General features: G+C 37.0%; 1 pseudogene; it reads right to left on the bottom strand.

Moving 5' to 3' along the window:
* Nucleotides 1-5,296: 5,296 nt before the first annotated feature.
* LOC122800257 lies at nucleotides 5,297-10,535 on the bottom strand (annotated as a pseudogene).
* Between the last annotated feature and the right edge of the window lie 9,934 nt (nucleotides 10,536-20,469).

The raw sequence follows: 20,469 nt of genomic DNA, 5'->3' as shown, positions 1-20,469 counted from the left end.
ATAATCCAAAACAATGTGATAAGAACATATGGCATTTATACAAAAAAAAATGACAAAGTATGAAGCAGGAGTTTTAGGCTAGAAACTTCTGTTTCTTGATAAAACCCTAATGCATAATGATTGACTTAACATGTTTAGATCTTTTATGGGCAGTCTACAGTATTAAGGCTAAGAAATCTATTGTAGGGCATCCTAAATGTTGTGTTTTCATTGTAAAATTGATGTGCTTTCAGAAAAATTCTGGAAAAAATAATAAAAAAAAATATTTCTTAAAAAAAAATAATATTTTCTTCCAAGAAGTAATACTGTTTTTCCAGAGTAAATGTAATTTAAAATTTTCAGAAAATTCCATATATTTTGTATTATAACATATAGCAAAATACTAAAACAAGTTTATTTTCACTCCATTGCTATACATTCAAAACATTGAAATAATATGCAGATTAAGAGCTTCAATGCAGACGTCGTTTGCTTAGTACTGCAATAATATAATAGTTATCCCAGACTGGAATGCATACAACATTCTGTGTTTCAACCTATTATAATAAATAGTTGCATTAGCTGTATGAACATTGCAAAGTATTATAAAGATTATACATGACACGCTAGGAAGCTTCTCTCTCTCTCTGTCTCTCTCTCTCTCTCCCCCCTACATATATTATATGCATCATGATAGTGTCATAAATGTTCAAAATATTTAAATGTCAATACATAAATGATCAACAAAAACAATTCTACACATGGTCTGCTTATTGACCTATTAGTGTTGTATACTTTTTTGAATGTGTTATTTTTGTTTTAGAACCATATGTCTCTTATTATGATACTTTGCAACCACTATTATAAATGTTTAATGTTAAATTTATGTAGTGGAGCTTTTCTCCCCAAACCTCCACTGAAAATGGGCTTTTGGCCCATTTGGACTTTTCCAGTAAACAGATGTAAAATAAAATAAATAAATTGAGCATTCACATTACCAACCACACAAAACGTCAAACACCCTAAATGTCACAAAAAGTAAAAACATTGAATGCATACAAAAAATATTTCTCGCAAACTACAAATCATAGACCTATCACACCATTCAGACATATGTCGCTCTGCATCGTCTTAACAATATGTAACAACCATAACCCTAACGTTGCCCCTAACCATAACTATAAGCCTAATGTTAGATAAACCCTTTCCATAACACTACCACTATACAAGACAGCTTGGACACCTACTACATACAGAGTACTAAATCTAATCCCTTACCTAACCCAAACCTCTAAGCACTTATGAACAGATTATATCTATTCTCTTACCCAAGACTTGATCTAACTCTAATCCAGATACACTAGCAAAGTCATGAAACCTATCACCTTAGCTAACTGTTACCTAACCTTAACCATCAAACATGTGCACACGGATTAAACCTATGCCTTTACCTGACCCTTTTTTTAACATTAACCTACACCCACTCCCACCATAATGCACACCCACTTACTTCTGTAGATCAAATGGGCACTTGACAAAATGTAGTGTAGCTATAAAGATAGATAGATAGATAGATAGATAGATAGATAGATAGATAGATAGATAGATAGATAGATGGATAGATGGATAGATAGATAGATAGATAGATAGATAGATAGATAGATAGATAGATAGATAGATAGATAGATAGATAGATAGATAGATTTATGCATGTGTGTTTATACTGGTTTAGCGCAAAGTATTGACTTCATTTAGATAACCTGATTTCAGAGTTTCACACTCAGGGGATTCTGTCCCCAAAACAGCTCAATCCTATTTATATATTTCCTTTGTGATCTGATGTGAGGCAATATATGTATAGGACAATGGGTGGTAGAGTTGACAGTTCAGTCACTGGTCGATTTTGTGATGGTCAACTAACACAGCTGATAACTGAGGATACACACACACATACAGACACACACACACACACACACACACACACACACACACACACACACACACACACACACACACACATATATATATATATATATATATAAACACATATATGAATCTATACTAATATGTATCTGTATATGTACACATATACATATATCTATATATGTATGTGTGTGTGTATGTGTGTTTATATATATATATATATATATATATATATATATATATATATATATATATATATATATATATATATATATATATATATAGGGCTGGCCACAGTGGTGCAGCGGTTAGCGTTCTCACCTCACAGCAAAAGGTTCTCCCGATCAATTCTCGGTTGGAGTCCTTCTGTGTGGAGTCTGCATGTCCTCCCCGTGGTCGAGTGATGTTTAAAGACATGCAGGTAGGTACATGCATGAATGGATGTGCCTTCAAGTTTAGGCAATGGGCTGGCAACTCGGCACTGTAAAAATCCACTGTCAATCATTAGTGAACTGGAGTTCTGCTGTGGCGCCCCTAACCAGGAAAAGCCAAAAGGAGTAATAGTAATATGTATATATATATATATATATATATATATATATATATATATATATATATATATATATATATATATATGTGTGCGTATGTGTGTGTGTGTGTGTGTGTGTGTGTGTGTGTATCTATCTATATATATATATATATATATATATATATATATATATATATATATATATAAATTAACATTGCACATTTACTGTTCAAAAGTGAAAAAAAATCAAACTCATATATATATATATATACACACACACACACACACACACACACACACACACACACACACACACACACACACACACACACACACACACACAGAGACACACACAAAATTTTTGCAGGGAACAATCCCCCAGACCAACATCCCCACACCCGCTGTAATTATATATACCAACTCTGAGATCACACAACAGTTGAGTAAGAGCAAATTTCTTAAACACAGTTATTATGTAATCTCACTCAAAAAGCCAGTACAGCTTGATCAGCTGATGTGTGATAAGTTGTACTGACTTATCACCACTTGATGGTGTATGGAGGCTCCTGCTAATGGGACCACAGGAGGGTTGCCCCCTCCAAGAACCACTTACTTACTTTTTCTTTTAATATTGTGATTTTATAGAGTCACAGCATTTTTGAAATATCTATTTGTGGAGTTTAGGATTTTGTTTCCACAATTTTGTGCATGACTGTGTGTGTTTGTGTGTGTGCTTTTCTGAGTGTTTATGTGTGTGTGTCTGTGTGAGATTAAATAGTTTTGCATTTTGATATTAGCTGATAAAAATCTATATCTATATTTATATCTATGTCTATATTTAAATATCTGGAACTATCTAGCCTTATTATTACTATTAATATTAACATTAGTGAAGTTGACTGTTGATGTTACATGCAGACCTCTCAACCGTACTGAATTCCTTGGTATTTAACGGTTTTGAGGTCAAAATAATGGAGTGCCACAGATTCCCGCATGGCCCCTTTAATTCCCGAATTTCCCATTTTTTTGGCGATTTGTTGCAGACATTATTACATACAGGGGTGTGCAGCCAAGGGCTGCAGGGGGCATGTCACATGTGTACTGCTCTCAGTGCTCTGCCTGTGTTTATCTTTTTTTTTCTGCGGCATTTCTGCAGGCAACTTGTTTGCAAAAGTTAACTTTCAGCATCCACATGATTGACGAGAGACTAGATTGTGAGACTGATTGATTCAGTCAAATAACGTGGTGGAATGAGTCTGGGCTCTGGGTTGATGAGAGCAGCTGCTTTGTCTGTACTGTGTTGACTAGTACAGTCGTGCTTTTTGTTTTAGTTTAAATTAAGATTTAGTGCAAATTGCAAGGAGAATTCCAAGGAACTGGAAGGCAAGTCAAGCCATTTGTTTTTACTTTAACAGTTTAGTGCAGCAAGCAGTGGTTGCAGACCGTTCTTCTCCTCTGAAGAAACCATTAGGAAATTTATCACCACCATTTCTTCCCCCGGCTCTTCCAGGTGGAAAAAAAAAAGCTTGTGCAATAAATATTGCGTTTTGGTACTTGTGCATACTTTAAACTGAGGGGATGCATCGCTAGGCAAAATGTGTGTGTGTGTGTGTGTGTGTGTGTGTGTGTGTGTGTGTGTGTGTGTGTGTGTGTGTGTGTGTGTGTGTGTGTGTGTGTGTGTGTGTGTGTGTGTGTGTGTGTGTGTGCATGTTTGTGCACTGTCAGCACAATACTTATTTCTTAAATTTTATTAAACAAGCACTATGTGTTTGTCATTTAGTACTGAATATATAGCATGCACTTACCCATGTTCATATTCTGACTTCTGCTTGTCTGAATCAGTTGGATGAAGTAGCTTAAGATAACGTATTGTACTGTGGAACATGTGAATTACAGTCTAGAAATAAATGAAATATTTCATGTCCTTACACTTACAATTGAGAAAGTGACGCAAACTTTTTAGCATGTAAGTGGCAATAAAGTTTGACTCATTAATGAGTTCTACTAGTGAAACTTAAACACATGCACAAGCATGCACACACTCGAATATGTGAAAGAACACACAGGTTATTTATGTATTTACTTGTATGGCTTTTTACACATACAGACACACACACACACACACACACACACACACACACACACACACACACACACACACACACACACACACCGTCTCCCTCTCCACACTGACATGACTGTACATATAGATATGCCTATTCAGATGTGCACTCATAAATATATGTATAAACATATGCACAGACACATCCCTCCACACATGGCTACATGCATACACCCAAGCAGATGCAAACCCAGACTTGTATTCATTTATATATTTATTGTCATGATGCTATATACACACAATCATATGTGCACACTCTTTTGGAGGTTACTCTTGGGGTTTCCTTACTAATTATTCAGAATATTTTCAATGCTATCTATGACAGGGAATGTTGAAAAATGACCATTTGTAACAAGATGCAACAGCCTTCACAATGAGAAAGAAGGCTGCTACTGGCAATTGGAAAACGGCTTTATAGTTCATACTTATCATGAAGTGAATGTCATAGAGGAATACTTTTGATGTACAAGAGGGACAAAAGACAAGTTATTTGTTTAGGTATTAATTTATTGTTCAGTATATTTGGATAGGAAAAGGATTCTTTCTTAACTGCTCTTTTTTATGTTCCAAACTTTACTATTGCAGAAATATTGTCTTACAATTCTAAAATAGAGAAATACATGACAACACAAGGATTTTGCTGTCAGGTGAATATTAATTACCGCAAAGACTGAAACACAGTACAAATCTATAAATCTGTTTTGGATAAACTTTTTTCTTTGACATTGCATACTTTCTGAGAATTAAAGCAGTGAATAAAATGAAAATGCAGAAAGTTTTAACATGAAGGAATTGGGTATCCTGACTGGTTGTGGAGTATTTTTAGGATTAAAAAACTGTACTGCAATGTAGAGATCATTATCGATTGGAAACTTTCCACATTTCAGCATTTCTGCCAGGGAAAACCGTTAGATTCCATTACAGATGCACAGCTGTCCCGAACTGCCTTGTAGAGTGAATGACAAGGGTAAATGGGTCTGTCGAGGCACCCAGGTGCAAAGAGGGAGCACAGGAACAGCTGTGTATCAGCATGGCAACGCTTCGCCACATGTGGGATCCAACTGCTATCCTGCTGTCTCACCACTGGCAGTGTTTCGTTATCCAATAAGTTGGGTAACCTCATTTTTTGGTAGCTCATGTTACAACAGAGCCTCCAGTCCATAAGGATGTCCATACATTGTGTCTGCTTTAAGTTAAAGCACATGTGGGAGTTGTCATACTGCCAAATGTAGTATTCACCAGTAGAATCCTCTGCCCTTCCAGGCAAGCTTGGTCCCAATATCAATATGAGTAGTATACTAACAAAGTTCCAGTGGCATGACAGCAGGGCACTCATTTCTTCATTCCCCTTGCTCACAAATCTCTCTCAGTATATCCCAAGCTGCAAGTTAAAATATTAATTCACTGCAAAATTAAGCTATTGATCCATGTACTTTGTGGTAAATCAGGGGAGAGTTGGAAAAGTAGTAATGAAATGCAACAGCAATCAATAACTAGCAAAATTATTTGTGGGTATTATGAGTGAAGGAGTTACTGTTGTCATGCATAACTGCAAAAGTGCTTTTACATACTTGGAGACATAATGATGAAGGCATTAGTGGGGGGGGGTCTGTGGGACATGTTTCATTTTGATGTTTGTGTGCATACTTGAAACTACTGAAGGGAATGGATTGCTGGGGTGGGGGAAATGTTTCATTCTGGTGCTTGTGCATACTTGAAATCATCACTAGGTGTAGCAATTACGATGATCACTGTTACTTGTGCCTTTATTTCTTGAACTCCTATACCTGGTTTCCTTGTATCTAGTTTTTGAATTTTCAGAAATGGGTGATCCCATGGGATATAAACATCATCATTCTCTATAAAGATGTGTGGTTCTTGCCATGTTATTGTGTCCTTCAGTGATCAGAGCCTCAGCCATGAGTGTATCACACCTGGTAATGAGATGTGCAAATGTTTCTATTTCCGATTTATAGTCTCTACATTTGATTGCTGTTCCCATGTGCTCTATACACTTTGTAAGCAATATTTATGCATTCTACTATCTTGGGCATCCATTATTATCCATTCATCTTTTGTTTTCAGCACACCTCTACTTATTCATTCCTGTGTCAAATCTTTGCCAACACGAGGTTGCTCGAGAAGATCTTTATACTTGCCACTATATTTGTCAAGTTTCCACTTTCCTTTTCTTCTCAAGTCCTTTTCTTTATATTCTTTCTTTTTTTTTTTTTGGCACTCTCAGTTGCTGTTAAATTTCTTCTCTTCATTCTTTAGCACTTTCACTATGTTTGGATCTGATGAGGTCAGAAAATATGTATGCAGTCAGCAAATATGGATCTATACATGTAGTCACTTTTGAGGAGAACCATACCTCCTTCATGGAAAAGAAATGTATAATGTTGGTATGAAATGTTTGAGATATATATATATATCTATATATATATATATATATATATATATATATATATATATATATATATATATATATGGGTCTACTTCATATGATAGACAGCTCAATGATCGACACTCATTTCACCGACACCAAAACACCTAAAGCTCAAAATACCGAAAACTCATTTGATCGAAACTCATAACATCAACACATGAAATTCAAAGCATTATGCCCCTTCCCCACTGTAGCGCGACCCTGGAGTTCGAATACATAGTTGGGGGGTGGAGCCCCCCACATACGTCATAAATTTTAGACATACACATGGATACTTAAAACAGAAATGACAATATTTATCTAAATAATGTGGGGGGCACCGCCCCCCACCACCCCCCTAATAATTTATTCTAACTCCAGGGTCATGCTACAGTGGGGAAAGAGCATAATGCTTTGAATTTCATGTGTCGATTTATGAGTTTCGATCAAACGAGTTTTCGGTCTTTTGAGCTTTAAGTGTTTTGTTCTCTTTGAATAGTTTGTTGATCACATGAGCTGTCGATTATATGAAGTAGACCCATATATATTTATATATATATATATATATATATATATATATATATATATATATATATATATATTGGTCCACTTTTAAATGCAAAATGCCAAAATCTCGAGTTTTAAAAAAACGAACCCAAAACATTGAGATTTCGGTATCTCAACATTTAAAAGTGAAAAAATAAAAACACAAATTAACTAAATAAAGTGTTTGCAGGGAGGCAATCCCCACTGCACTCCCCACGTGGGCGTCTGTGCCTTCCCCACCCCCCTACTTAAATATATCAAGTCCAAGATTCCGCTACAGTGAAGAGAACGGTAAGTTCAACAGAAGCATTGCCATTCTCTTCACTGTAGCGCAATCTCAGAGTTGGTATATTTAGTTAGGGGTGGGGTGAATGCAGGGGGGCTTGCCCCCCCCCTTGCAAATACTTTATTTTAGGTGTCTGTCTTTTTTTCACACATGATTTGATAAGCTATTTGCATTTGTTCATATTTTATTATTGACCCTTCATTTATTGCTCTGTATTTATACCCTCCCTTTTGATCAAGTTCCTTTATATCTTATTCTGTTCCAAGTTATAATTTCCTGGTGCTGCAGTTTTTCTCTTATAGATGTTGCATTTTCAGGTTTATCACTACTAAATGTCATTCGTCTGTGATCTGAAAACGTATTATCCATTTGTAGTTGTGCTTTCAGATGCAGCCTGATGAATTATACAAGTGTAAATCATCCACAAAAATAGATGAGGTATCTTTAGACAAGGTTGTTTTCTCAAGAGTTAACTGTAATAATATTCTAACCTATTAAATAAGAACTTTGTGGACTAAGGGCAAGACAAAATAGCAGCAGTGACAAATAATCACTCTGGAGTATTTCCCTGTGAATGTTTATTCCTGGGATAATAATTTGGCCTCTGTTATGGCTTATCTGCAAAGTGGCTTGCCACAGTTTTATTGCATTGGGATGTAATTGATCAATGTAAGCTATATCTCATATATCTGTAAACATTCCTTTATCCACAAATGTGGGGTGCTATCAAATGCTTGTTTGTAATTAATCCATGGTATATTTCAATTATTCCATTTTTTACAACTCTCTATTATGACTTTGTTTGCTAACAAATGATCCTTTGTTCCACATGTTTTTTTTATTTTCTTCTTGTTCTATTGTGATAACTGTTTTTTTTCTAAATGTCTATGAATGCTGTCTCTGTTTGTTTGATTGATTCTCCTGTGCTGATATTCTGCTTGTTCATTTCCTTTTCCTATTTACACTACATTTTGTGGCAACATTTTATCTGTTATTAGTTCAGCTGCACAATGCCATGCCCTCTTTACTTCTGTTATCTCACATGGATTTCTCTTAATACTCATGATTGCTGTTTTCATCTGTTTTGCCAGTCTTCAACCATTTTTATCTTACTTACTTTCTATTATCTATTTCTTTCATCTGTCTTAATATGTTCATACATTTTTACTAAGTCAAGGAGGTCTTCTCTTCGATTATTTTCTTCTGGACTGAGAGCATCTTCATTGATCTCTATTTCCTAAGAGTCTTTTAAAGAATATTCTAGAACATTGTTCTGTGCCATATCCTTTTCAAAGAATTCTGCTTCAGCAGTTGTTCTTCCATATCTGGACCCAGTGGGCCATCATGCTGCGACATTACCTGTGACATAGTTGACAGTCTCCTCCTTTCTCCATTGCTTACAATTTCAACTGGACGTTTGTACAGGCCTACTGTAGAAAGCTCCAGTAAGTTGCCCTGTGGCAAATGCTCTTCAGATTCACCCTGCTCCACCTGATTCTTTATCTGGGGACCCATTGTTCTATCAGATTGTGACACTGCCTGTGTTGTAGCTTCCACTCTAAACTTCTCATTTCACAGATAGTCCTTTGCTTCAGATTCGATTATTAAACTTCTACCTTGCTAATATTTTCTAAATTCTTCCTTTGTGATCTTACTTTTTGCATTCCATATCTGGGTGACTTTACCTGTATTTCTCTACAAATAACGTTGGAGCTGCATTTAATTTTTATTGATTAGTTTGTTTTTCTGCATTGCATATATATTGCACCATATCCGATATATTATCTTTCTCGTGAACATGTTTCATTTTTATACCTTTCAAAAGCTTCTGCTTTTTATTCTCAATATTGCATCATTTCCTCTGTCACTTCTTTTCCAGGCCATCAGATGTTTCTTTGTCAATCTGATGACTTTCTTTGAGCTGTTGTAATAAGGAACATACATTTTTTTCTGTAGCTTTTGGCAGTTTTTTTGTGCAAATACTTCTAGTTCATCTAGTTTCTCACTTGCACTTGCTAAATATCCTCTGTCTGGGAATTCTGGGCTTCTTGCATAGTAGCAGCATGATTTTGCCGTGATTCTCAATAGTCCACTTAGTCCTCTCTAGTCTTCATTCTTGGTTTGTCAATTTAGGTGTTTTTTTGTGGACTACTTTTACCTCCTACCACAGGGGGGACTAACCTTAACCTGAGCATGGCCTAGCTAACCCTTAGATAGGAATGTCCTCATGTGCTGAGGATTTTACTCTGCCTTTTGCACTGCTTTTATTTCAGTCCTGGTACCGTACCAATGTGTATACAGAAAATGTTTTATTTATTTATTTATTTATTTATTTATATCCTGGGATCTATGCTCCCAGTCTTTTTTTTTTTAATCTACCTTTCTCCACTGCATATAAAATTCAGTCTATACATCAACATTGTCTTTGTGAAATTTTATAAAAACAAAGCCCACCACATGAAGGTACTCAAAAAGTTGTGAGTATGAATTCAGTTCAGGCAATGCTACTCTACTTTCCTTGCTGATTTCATCTCTCCATTTAGAGCTCGTGTAAATTTATCATAGATTAAGGTGGACTTATGATACTGTAAAATGCATGTTATTCAAGTACATTCTAGCTTTGAGTTTTAGATTATGCCATTTTGTCTCCTATAAATCTCAAAATGCACTCACTCGAGGCACTCCTTAAAATGGAGAACATCGATATCTGTGCAGTGACTGAGACCTGGTTCAAGGCTCCAAAGAGCACCCCTGCATTGCCAGCCTATAACTCATACCACACTTTTTGGCCATCTACCCTGGACCGGAACACCAAAGGTGGAGGTGTGTTCATATTCATTAAGGATATCCACACCTCCAGGCTAGTTGCTCAGCATAATGCATCCGAGGTTATCCAAGTGCAACTAACTCTGGGCAAAACTGCAATCCAAATCGTAGCTTGCTACAGATCCCCCACCATGCCCCAGGATTCCCACTCCTCTTTTCTTGATATACTGGAAAATATTAGGGTTCAACCAAACACCATAATATTGGGCAATTTCAAATACCCCAGCATTAACTGGGAAAACTACTCATGTACCAACTCCTTCACTCAGCGTTTTCTGGAATTCATAAATTCCAATGCCCTGGATCAACTTATCCACACCCCCATCAGGGGCAACAATATCCTAGACCTATTCATTACCAACATGAGTGACCAGTGTTCCACATCTGAAGTTAACTCCTCGGTGGTCAGATCCGACCATAAGCTAATTACCCTAGATATCCACATCCTGCCCCCACCCCCATTAAGGAAACCATGGTAAAAAATTTCTCCAAAGCCAACTTCATGCTTCTTAAGACAGAAGTGGCAAACTTCATGACACCCATGCAGATGGAAAATACTGTTACGACTGCTGAATCCTACACAAATGCACTTTATAAGCACTTACATGACTGCATGGATTGTGATATCCTAAACAGAACCAAGACGCTATCCTGCAAAAAAAGGAAGCCAATCTGGTGGTCCCCTGCCATAAATAAACTCTACAACAGAAGGAAGAAACTGTTGCAAAAGAGAGTAAAATTCCAAGAGTGGAGGAGCTCCCTGGTCAGCCTCAGTAAGAAGCTGATATCCCTTATAAGATCCTCCAAAGCTAGCTATGAAAACAAGATTGCCACTGATTCTAAAGACAACCACAAAGCATTCTATAGCTATGTCAAGAATCTCAATGGCAACACCCAAATCTGCTCTGAGTTACAGAACAATTGCACAGATATTACAGAACCAACTGATATTACCAACATCATGGCAGATAGGTTCAGTGTTAACTTTACCCCCTCTCACCCCCTAAAGGGCCCATATCTATACAGGAGGAATGCAGAGTCCCTGTAATCACAACTACACAGGTAAAAGCAGCACTCTCTAAAGCCAAAAACACAGCATCCATGGTACCGGACAACATCCCAATTTACACAAACTTCAGAACAAACTGGCTCCCCACCTAAGCACCATGTTCAATCATAGCCTCACATCAGGCTTTGTGTCCACTGAATGGTGCACAGCAACAGTTATCTCATTCCACAAATGGGGGGAGCCACAACTGATCCTGGGAACTATCACCCTATTAGCCTGATGAGCCTGGTCTGCAAGGCCATGGAATGTATCATCATGGAATTCATAAACAAAGACAGTGGTAACCTCCAAACTCTGGAGCCCACCCAGTTCAGGTTTGTGAAAAGCAGATCATGCATCCTGAACCTGGATGACTTGTTTGAGGCAGTCACCAAAGCCATAGATGAGGGTAAGGTGGTTCACACAGCCTATCTTGACCTCGCCAAGGCTTTTGACACCATCCCCCATTCTGCAATTATAGTTAAACTCACTAAACTAGGTATAAATCCCTATGTCACAACACAAGACAGGTTGCCAACTGCCTCACTGACAGAACCCACACTGTAAAAGTTGCAGACTCCAAATCTGACTTCATACCAGTGACAAGTGGGGTACCACAGGGCTCAGTCCTGGGGCCTCTCCTGTTTGGTATCTACTTCTCTGAAGTACAGGCTAACACAGAAGGCTTCTAGCTGATGAATTTCACAGATGACTGCAAACTAGGAGTTATAGTCGAGTCCCCAAATGATGTGGACATCCTACAGAAGGGCCTCACTGAGACAGATGGCTGGTGTCAGAGCTATGGCCTCAAGCTCAATGCCAAAAATTGCATTGTTATCCCCTTGGGTAAAAAGTTTGTACCCATGAACTACCACATAGGCGGGAGTCTTCTAAACACTGAATGTGTGATAAGAGATCTTGGAACCCAGGTGAACAGTAGTCTCTCCTTTGATAATCACATTGCCACAGTAGCCAGGAAATCCTTCTACGTTGCACACCTCATCACAAAAGGGTTCTCATCTAGGAAAAAAGAGGTCATTGTTCCCCTCTACTTGACACTCATTAGACCCATTATAGATTACAACACCCCTTTTGGAATGTACCTCACAAGACATCTGCAGTAGCTGGAAAGGCCACAGAAGTACCTCACAAAGAGGATTACTGGCCTCAAACAGATGCCCTACACTCACCATCTCAAAAAACTCCAGCTTTACTCTGTAGCATATCGCTTACTCCGAGGTGATCTCTGCCTAACATATAAAGCTATGTCAAACCCAGAGCTGTTGGACATGCAACACCTAAAGAAATCCCAATCCCTCCGAGCTACATGCTCTAGGGGCATAAACCTTGTCACCACAATAAGCAGGACATGCTGGAGGGATAGATTCCTGTCCCAGAGACTTCCCATACTCTGGAACAAACTACCCATCAGGTCAAGCAAGGTTCCTCATTAACGCTCTTCAAGAAAAATCTTGATGAGTGGATGGGAAATAGGAAATACACCCCGGGGATCACTTTTGTGGCTCTGCTCGACAGAGGCACAGGAAATTAACTTTCTTGGGTTGCCATAAGCCAGGGAACTTTGTTGGCTAGGCTTACTTAGGCCCTTGGACCAATAACCTAATACCTACCTATGAATCTATGAACCTATAAATGCTATGCAATCAACTGATTAGCACGAAAAATATTGATCAATCAATCAATAGATACATACATACATACATACATACATACATACATACATATATTCTTGAATTGAGCACTGCTTTTTAATTTGAGCATGTTTGTTACCAGGCAGGATGAAATCATGACATTATATCTCATTCCAAAATGTAATAAGCTGTCTATATCGTATATTTCTTCCTTAAGGCTTGTGTTAGCGCAGACATTCTGTCTACTGTAAGACTACATTGTTGTAATGTTCCTTAAGTATAAAAATTATTCAAGGATGTCTTGAGCAGATTGCAAAATCATTCTGTGTCAGTCTGAGCTGTAAGCTCAGTAAGGAAAAAACTTACAAAATCAATTTTAAAGAAAGAGATGAATGTTACATCTCACATGAAAATAATAAGACATTCAACATAGTTCTACTATGACTGTAAAACATTTGAAGCAATGAGTCTCAGAGATCTATAAATGATCTAAACCAGTAATAAATATATAAAGTAGGGGCAGATATTCTTTTGTACTGAGGTCCTTCTGTTTTCTTATAGTCTTTCTTCCTTTGCCGCATACCTGATGTTCTTTTTAATGCCTGTATATTTCAGAAATCCCTCCTTTTTTACTAATGTCCTCATCTTCACTTTCCTATGTGTGTGTGTGTGTGTGTGTGTGTGTGTGTGTGTGTGTGTGTGTGTGTAAGAGTATGCATCTGTGGGGGTGGTTGTCATATACATGTGACCCTTCGCCCCTGCTAAGCAGCAAATCATGCATTATTGTGAGGATACTACATACCAGGGATACACGTTAAATATAACCCTAAACTATACTAAAGAATTAGCAGAACAACAGTTCTGCAATATGAAAGACATATTGGGAAGGGATGCTAGACACCAGTGAACTGAAATACTACCCTAAGTCACCTGAAAGAAAAAGATTCAAACCCTATACCCTCTACACAGAAAGCAGAGTATTAGCAATAGTCCTCTTTGCTACCACTAGACATAAGGGTTAGTTTTTAAATATTGCATTATGTCACTTAATGAGGTAATATGACAGCAGAGAAAAAGCTTTGAACCCCGTACGATAGAGACAGAAAGCAGCCTGTTGGCAGAGTTTTTTGCCATCTACAGTATCACTAGACACACCAGGAATGCACTTTGGATATTGCCTTAAGTCAGTTAAAAAGTGAAAACTGAAACAGGGAAAATGCATCAAACCCTTTTCCACTGGCACAGAAAGCAACTCATTAACAATCTAGACTTTTGCTCCTCTATAATAACACAGCAGAGTTTGTATGTACATGTATTTTGTGAACAATAAGAAGTATGAAAGTCCTAACATCTGAAATTTTTGACTGATTGTTATAGTCCTTTACTTACACGGAACAGAGAAAGGGCAAAAGTGATCATGGATGAGGGTGTGTCCATTGAGGAGGCATACGTGTAAACTGCCCTGCTGAAAGCACTGTGCATTAAACAACACCAGGGTGAATTTTTAAATATTACTATGAATCACTAAAAAAGTTAATACAGCAGCAGGTTTGTACTTTTTTCATTTTGGCATTTTGGAGACTTATTTTGCAGTTCCCGAGGTACGGAGGAGTGTCGTGCATCTTATTTCCTTTACAGCAGCAGGTTTAGCAACCCAATGCAGTTTCTGAAAAATAAGAGACAAGAAACTTTAATGAATGACATTTTTGAGTGATTGTAATTATTCATGATTTACAAATGACAGGAAAATTAACACGTGACTTTCAGGGACATTCCGTCATCTCAGGAATAGTTAAAGGTATGTGCAAGTGTGTGTGTGTGTGTGTGTGTGTGTGTGTGTGTGTGTGTGTGTGTGTGTGTGTGTGTGTGTGTGTGTCAAAGAGAGAGACAATGCATAAGGGATGCATGGGCCACCGGGGGGTGATTACCACATGAAAGTGTTAAATAGCACTAGCACAAAAAACATCTGATTCAGAGACATACAAATGAAGTGATAACGACGTATTTCTACATTGCAGCTAATGTTTGGGTGGCGCAGTGGTGCAGTGGTTAATGCTGTCACCTCACAGCAAGAGGTTCTCCGGTTCGATTCTCGGCTGGGGTGCCTTCTGTGTGGAGTTTGCATGTTCTCCCTGTGTTCGCGTGGGTTTTGTCCGGGTACTCCGGTTTCCTCCCACATTCTAAAGATATGCTTCTGGAGCATTTCTCCCCGGGCCTCCACTGAAAACAGGATCTGTGGAACCTAGTCGGACTTTCCCGGTCAACTAATGTTAAATAAATAATGTATCTCTGAGCTGCATTTTAGGCAATCCTAGAAACAGTCACTTTAGCTGCAGCTCTTAGCACCCATGGTGGGATTCTTTATGGATCCCAGGGAATGCGCAGAAGAAATATAGTTAGATACAAAGCTTTACTCTAGCAACAATAGTAAAATGAACAAAACCTGAGAAACCTTAGATTTCAAATGATAGACATAGAAATCAAGAAAATGTAAGACAAATTAGTTTTGTATTTAGTGCTGGGGACTACAAATATTCATTCACAGAGCATTGTGTGCATGAGTGAACTACAGCTGACAGAAGGCATGGATTTTTCACAAACTAATTAGTAATGACATGCATTAAGCAGGATACATCCCCATTTGGCCAAATCATGAAGGGTTGAATCTCACTTTGCCTTGAACTGACCATACTGGAAAATTCCAGAATTTACTATCATACACTTATTTTCCCAGTGGTAGGACTGGGCAAAGTGCTGATTTAATCTATAAGACGGTACACTTTCAGACGGTATGTAGGCTGCAGACCTTTCAATAAAAATGATTTGTTCAAGTCGGAAAGAGCTGAATTTGCAAATTGCAGAATCGGTCAGTTAATTTGTGTGAATCTGGGTTCAACAGTTTTGAATATGAGTTTTCCCTCACACTACATATTACATATACTATACTAGAGCCCCTGTTTTTCAGCATCTTCATCAACAACTTCCACAAAACCCTCAGTCAAGGCATTGACATATAATACACAGATGACTCAACCATCATCTGAACTATCAACTCTGCATCACAACTGCAACAACTCACCCAAAGTGCCCTCATTTCCATTGAAACTTGGATGACCAATAATCATCTTGCTCTAAGCCCTAAAACAAAACTAAACTCCGACAATTTTTCCCTAAAAAACATCTCCCTGAACAGCAACAAATTCACTGTCTTCTTTCAAAACAGCACTATCATTGAGGTTGTCCCAAATACAAAACTACTAGGTGTCATCATAGATAAAAACCTAACATTTGACCTCCATATTCACAGTAACATCAAAAAACTCACAAAAAACTTGGCACACTCTATAGACACAAATATTTCCTCATCCTCCCCACTAAGCTACCCGTGGCTACTTCCTTTTTGCTACCATCCCTATTATACAGTGTCCCTCTTTTTTACCAAAATCCAGTCTTCCCTTAAATCCAAACTTGACTTGTGCTATAATAAAATTGCAAAATTTGTGACCAATGCAAAATATTCATCCTACCATTGTGCCTCACTACACCTACTAAACTGACTAGAACTCCCACACTATCTTACAGATCTACAATTAACCACTGCACATAAACTTATATTCAAACCATCAAACTGCTCTGCCCTTTCTTCCCTACTCACTCAGTACCATCAAAATAGACCACTTCAGTTCAAAACACAAATGCTCCTGATTGTTGAAATACCTAGTATTTTTGCTGGCTAGATGCTCTACTCCTTTACTATTTCCAACCTATGGAATACCCTCCCACTCTCTCTCAGGACTAATAGTAATCCAGCCCTCTGAAAACATTCCCTGAAACAACACCTTATCTGTCTATGGCACTGCACTTGTGCCAAATGTGCACTTCTCACTACTTGATAATGCCTAATATCCTTATTAATCACTTCTCTGTATAATCTCTCTCTATCTCCTCTATCATTCTGCCTTTCTTAGCTTTAGCTTATGACTTCATCTAGTTCTTTTCAGCTTAACTTCACACAAGTTTACAGTTTCCTTTAGGCAGGAATGCACAGCATGCTCTAAGAGACGATTATCAAAGCTATAACAAGCTATACCAAGCTGTATTAACTTGTACCAAACATTCAATCTTTAAGTAGTACCGTATAACGTTTCTGATTATTATCTAGCTCATTCAACTGTTTCTACAACTCTTGCACTACTATACTAATCGTGATAGACTACTTTATGTAGATAGTTTATACTGATGTTTTTGACATGTATTAATATGATGTATTGTTCTGATATTTGTACTGATGTATTATTGTAGTATTAGTGTACTGCATTGATATGTGTATCTGTTTGATATATTGTTCATTTCATTGTGGAGCTTTTCTCCCAGGGCCTCCACTGAACTGAAAAATACCTCTTTTTGGCCCAGTGGACCATTAAACAAATGTAAATAAATATATATATATATATATATATATATATATATAAATATATATATATATATATATATATATATATATATATATATATATATATATATATATATATATATATATATATATATATATAAATATATATATATATGTGTGTGTGTGTGTGTGTGTAGATGTATTATGTATGATCAATTTTAACATTTGTCAAAGGATTTTTTTGTAGTCATAATTGGTTAAATGCAAGTATTATCGAGTGGTGGAACTGTTGAAATGTGCAACACTGAAAGTGTGTGTGTGTGTGTGTGTGTGTGTGTGTGTGTGTGTGTGTGTGTGTGTGTGTGTGTGTGTGTGTGCATATGTGCATTTCTATGTGTCTTGTTTAGTGGTACTGTTAGAGAAAGCTTGTTTAGTACCCAAATGTGCTGGGGATAGGCACTGGGATTGTGGTGGGGTCACACATGAGTGAGATAGTGCGGGGAGTTCACACTTTCCACTACCAGCAAGCATTTGCTCATAAACAATAATGTCTGTAATCCGATGTTGCACATCAGAAGACCAGCACCTGCTCAGGCAAACATTCTTTTTTCTGTACACTACTACTCTCCAGCACTATATAAACTTTAATTCATCTATATTATATATATATAAATGAGCATTCGTTCATATGTATAGTAACTCTTTTTACACACACAAACTGTTTTACCGAATGATTATTCAAGCTTTTTCATTGCACAGATATGTGTGTGTGTGTGTGTGTGTGTGTGTGTGTGTGTGTGTGTGTGTGTGTGTGTGTGTGTGTGTGCACGTGTGTGTGTGTGTGTGTGTGTGTGTTTGTGTGTGTGTATGTATAACATGCATATAATATCTAGGTATATATACATATACACAAGTTAAAGGGTGTCACAGAATGCCAAGTGCACAGAAGTCCAAGAACCAATGACCTGACCATACATGAAGTGAGGAATAAACTTCTTTATAGCACACACATAAAAAAATACTATGGTTAAGTGCTTTTATCCCTTCCTATATTAAGACATCATCAGAACTGTACTAGTCAATCAACTCAATTTATAAAACCTTCATGACACACTCATTTAATTTCCATTAAATATCTTTTACACTTATACTCTGCACTTAAAAAATTAAAACTCGTCATTTTAATAGTTCACAAAATATTGTCAAAAAATTAAAACTCGTCATTTTAATAGTTCACAAAATAGTGTCAATATTATAAGAACATAGTAAAATAGGTGTTATAAATTGAGTTGATTGACTAGTAGTTATATATTTATGGTTTGTGTGAATGACAGTCTGTTGGCAGCACTGCTACTGAAAATCAGAATGTCGTGCACAAAACATTAAATGGATGGGATAGTTGAACACACTTATGCAAATACAGTAGTGCATTCACATAAGTGTATTTGACTATCTGCACGGAGATCACAGTACAGTGGGGATTGGAAATTCATCCATATCCGCACTGTAGTGCAATCTTGGAGTTAGACTATATTAGTAACGGGGGGTGGAGGGTGCAAAACATGATATGCTGTATAGGAGTCTGATTTAAATCAGCTCCTATATGGCTATCATGTGATGGTTTCAGTAACAATGTCAACTCAAATATGTCTATCATTTGGGTAGACATTGTGGCCGTTCGGAATGCTTGTGTACGGTTTTACTGTTCATTGTTTTGAACAGCAAATGTTTTGCCATTCGAACAAACGATAGTAAACCTATATATATATATATATATATATATATATATATATATATATATAGAGAGACAGAGAGAGAGAAAGAGAGGGAGAGTTTGACAGATAAAGAGGGAGAGTTGGAAATTTATAGATAGATACAGATATACGTGTGACTAACAAAATATCAAATGCCTGAACAAAAAAAAAATGATTGCTCTATAAAGCTCAAATCAGTAAAAAAAAAAAATATATATATATATATATATATATATATTTTTAACAGGGGGGCAAGCTCTACTGCACCCTTAAGACTGCCGGCAGATAATACATACCAGCTCCAGCATCACACAACAGTGGTGCAATAGCAAATTCACAGACCTACGGTGTTGAAATCTTGCACACAAAGAAGCCATCATTAACAGAATTCAGTATCTAAGGCCATAAAAGCAATATTCAATATTTTTAATGTTAACACAAATGCAGTGTAATAAGATATATATATATATATATATATATATATATGTGTGTGTGTGTGTGTGTGTGTGTGTGTGTGTGTGTGTGTGTGTGTGTGTGTGTGTGTGCGTGTGCATGTGTGTATATAGTATACATATATATATATATATATATATATATATAAACACACATATATCCACATATGTATATATTAATGAGAGAGGTGAGGTGTACCCCATATTACTGAAAACACCATAAGTACACATGTACCAAGAAACAGCCTTTACTTTCTAAAAACAAAATAAAACATAATTTTTTTAAGTTGTGATAAGCCTCTCTGCAACCCCCACATCCTCAGCTAATTATATATACTAATGTGAGATCCCACAAACATAGGGTAGTGACAAATTCCTCAACCCCTGGATTAGTGTGATCTCACACACCTGTCGATCAACTGCCTAACTGACCATATGCAGTCGAATAGGCAGCTGTCAAGCTAACAGTCATTTAACACTCATTCAAATGGATGACCAGCACATATATATATATATATATATATATATATA

The sequence above is a fragment of the Protopterus annectens genome, chromosome 4.part0 (assembly GCF_019279795.1).
Source record: "Protopterus annectens isolate FY-2018-M chromosome 4.part0, PAN1.0, whole genome shotgun sequence".
Taxonomy (NCBI): domain Eukaryota; kingdom Metazoa; phylum Chordata; order Ceratodontiformes; family Protopteridae; genus Protopterus; species Protopterus annectens.
The sequence above is the reverse complement of the archived record's forward strand: the minus strand, read 5'-3'. Positions and strand labels throughout refer to the sequence as shown.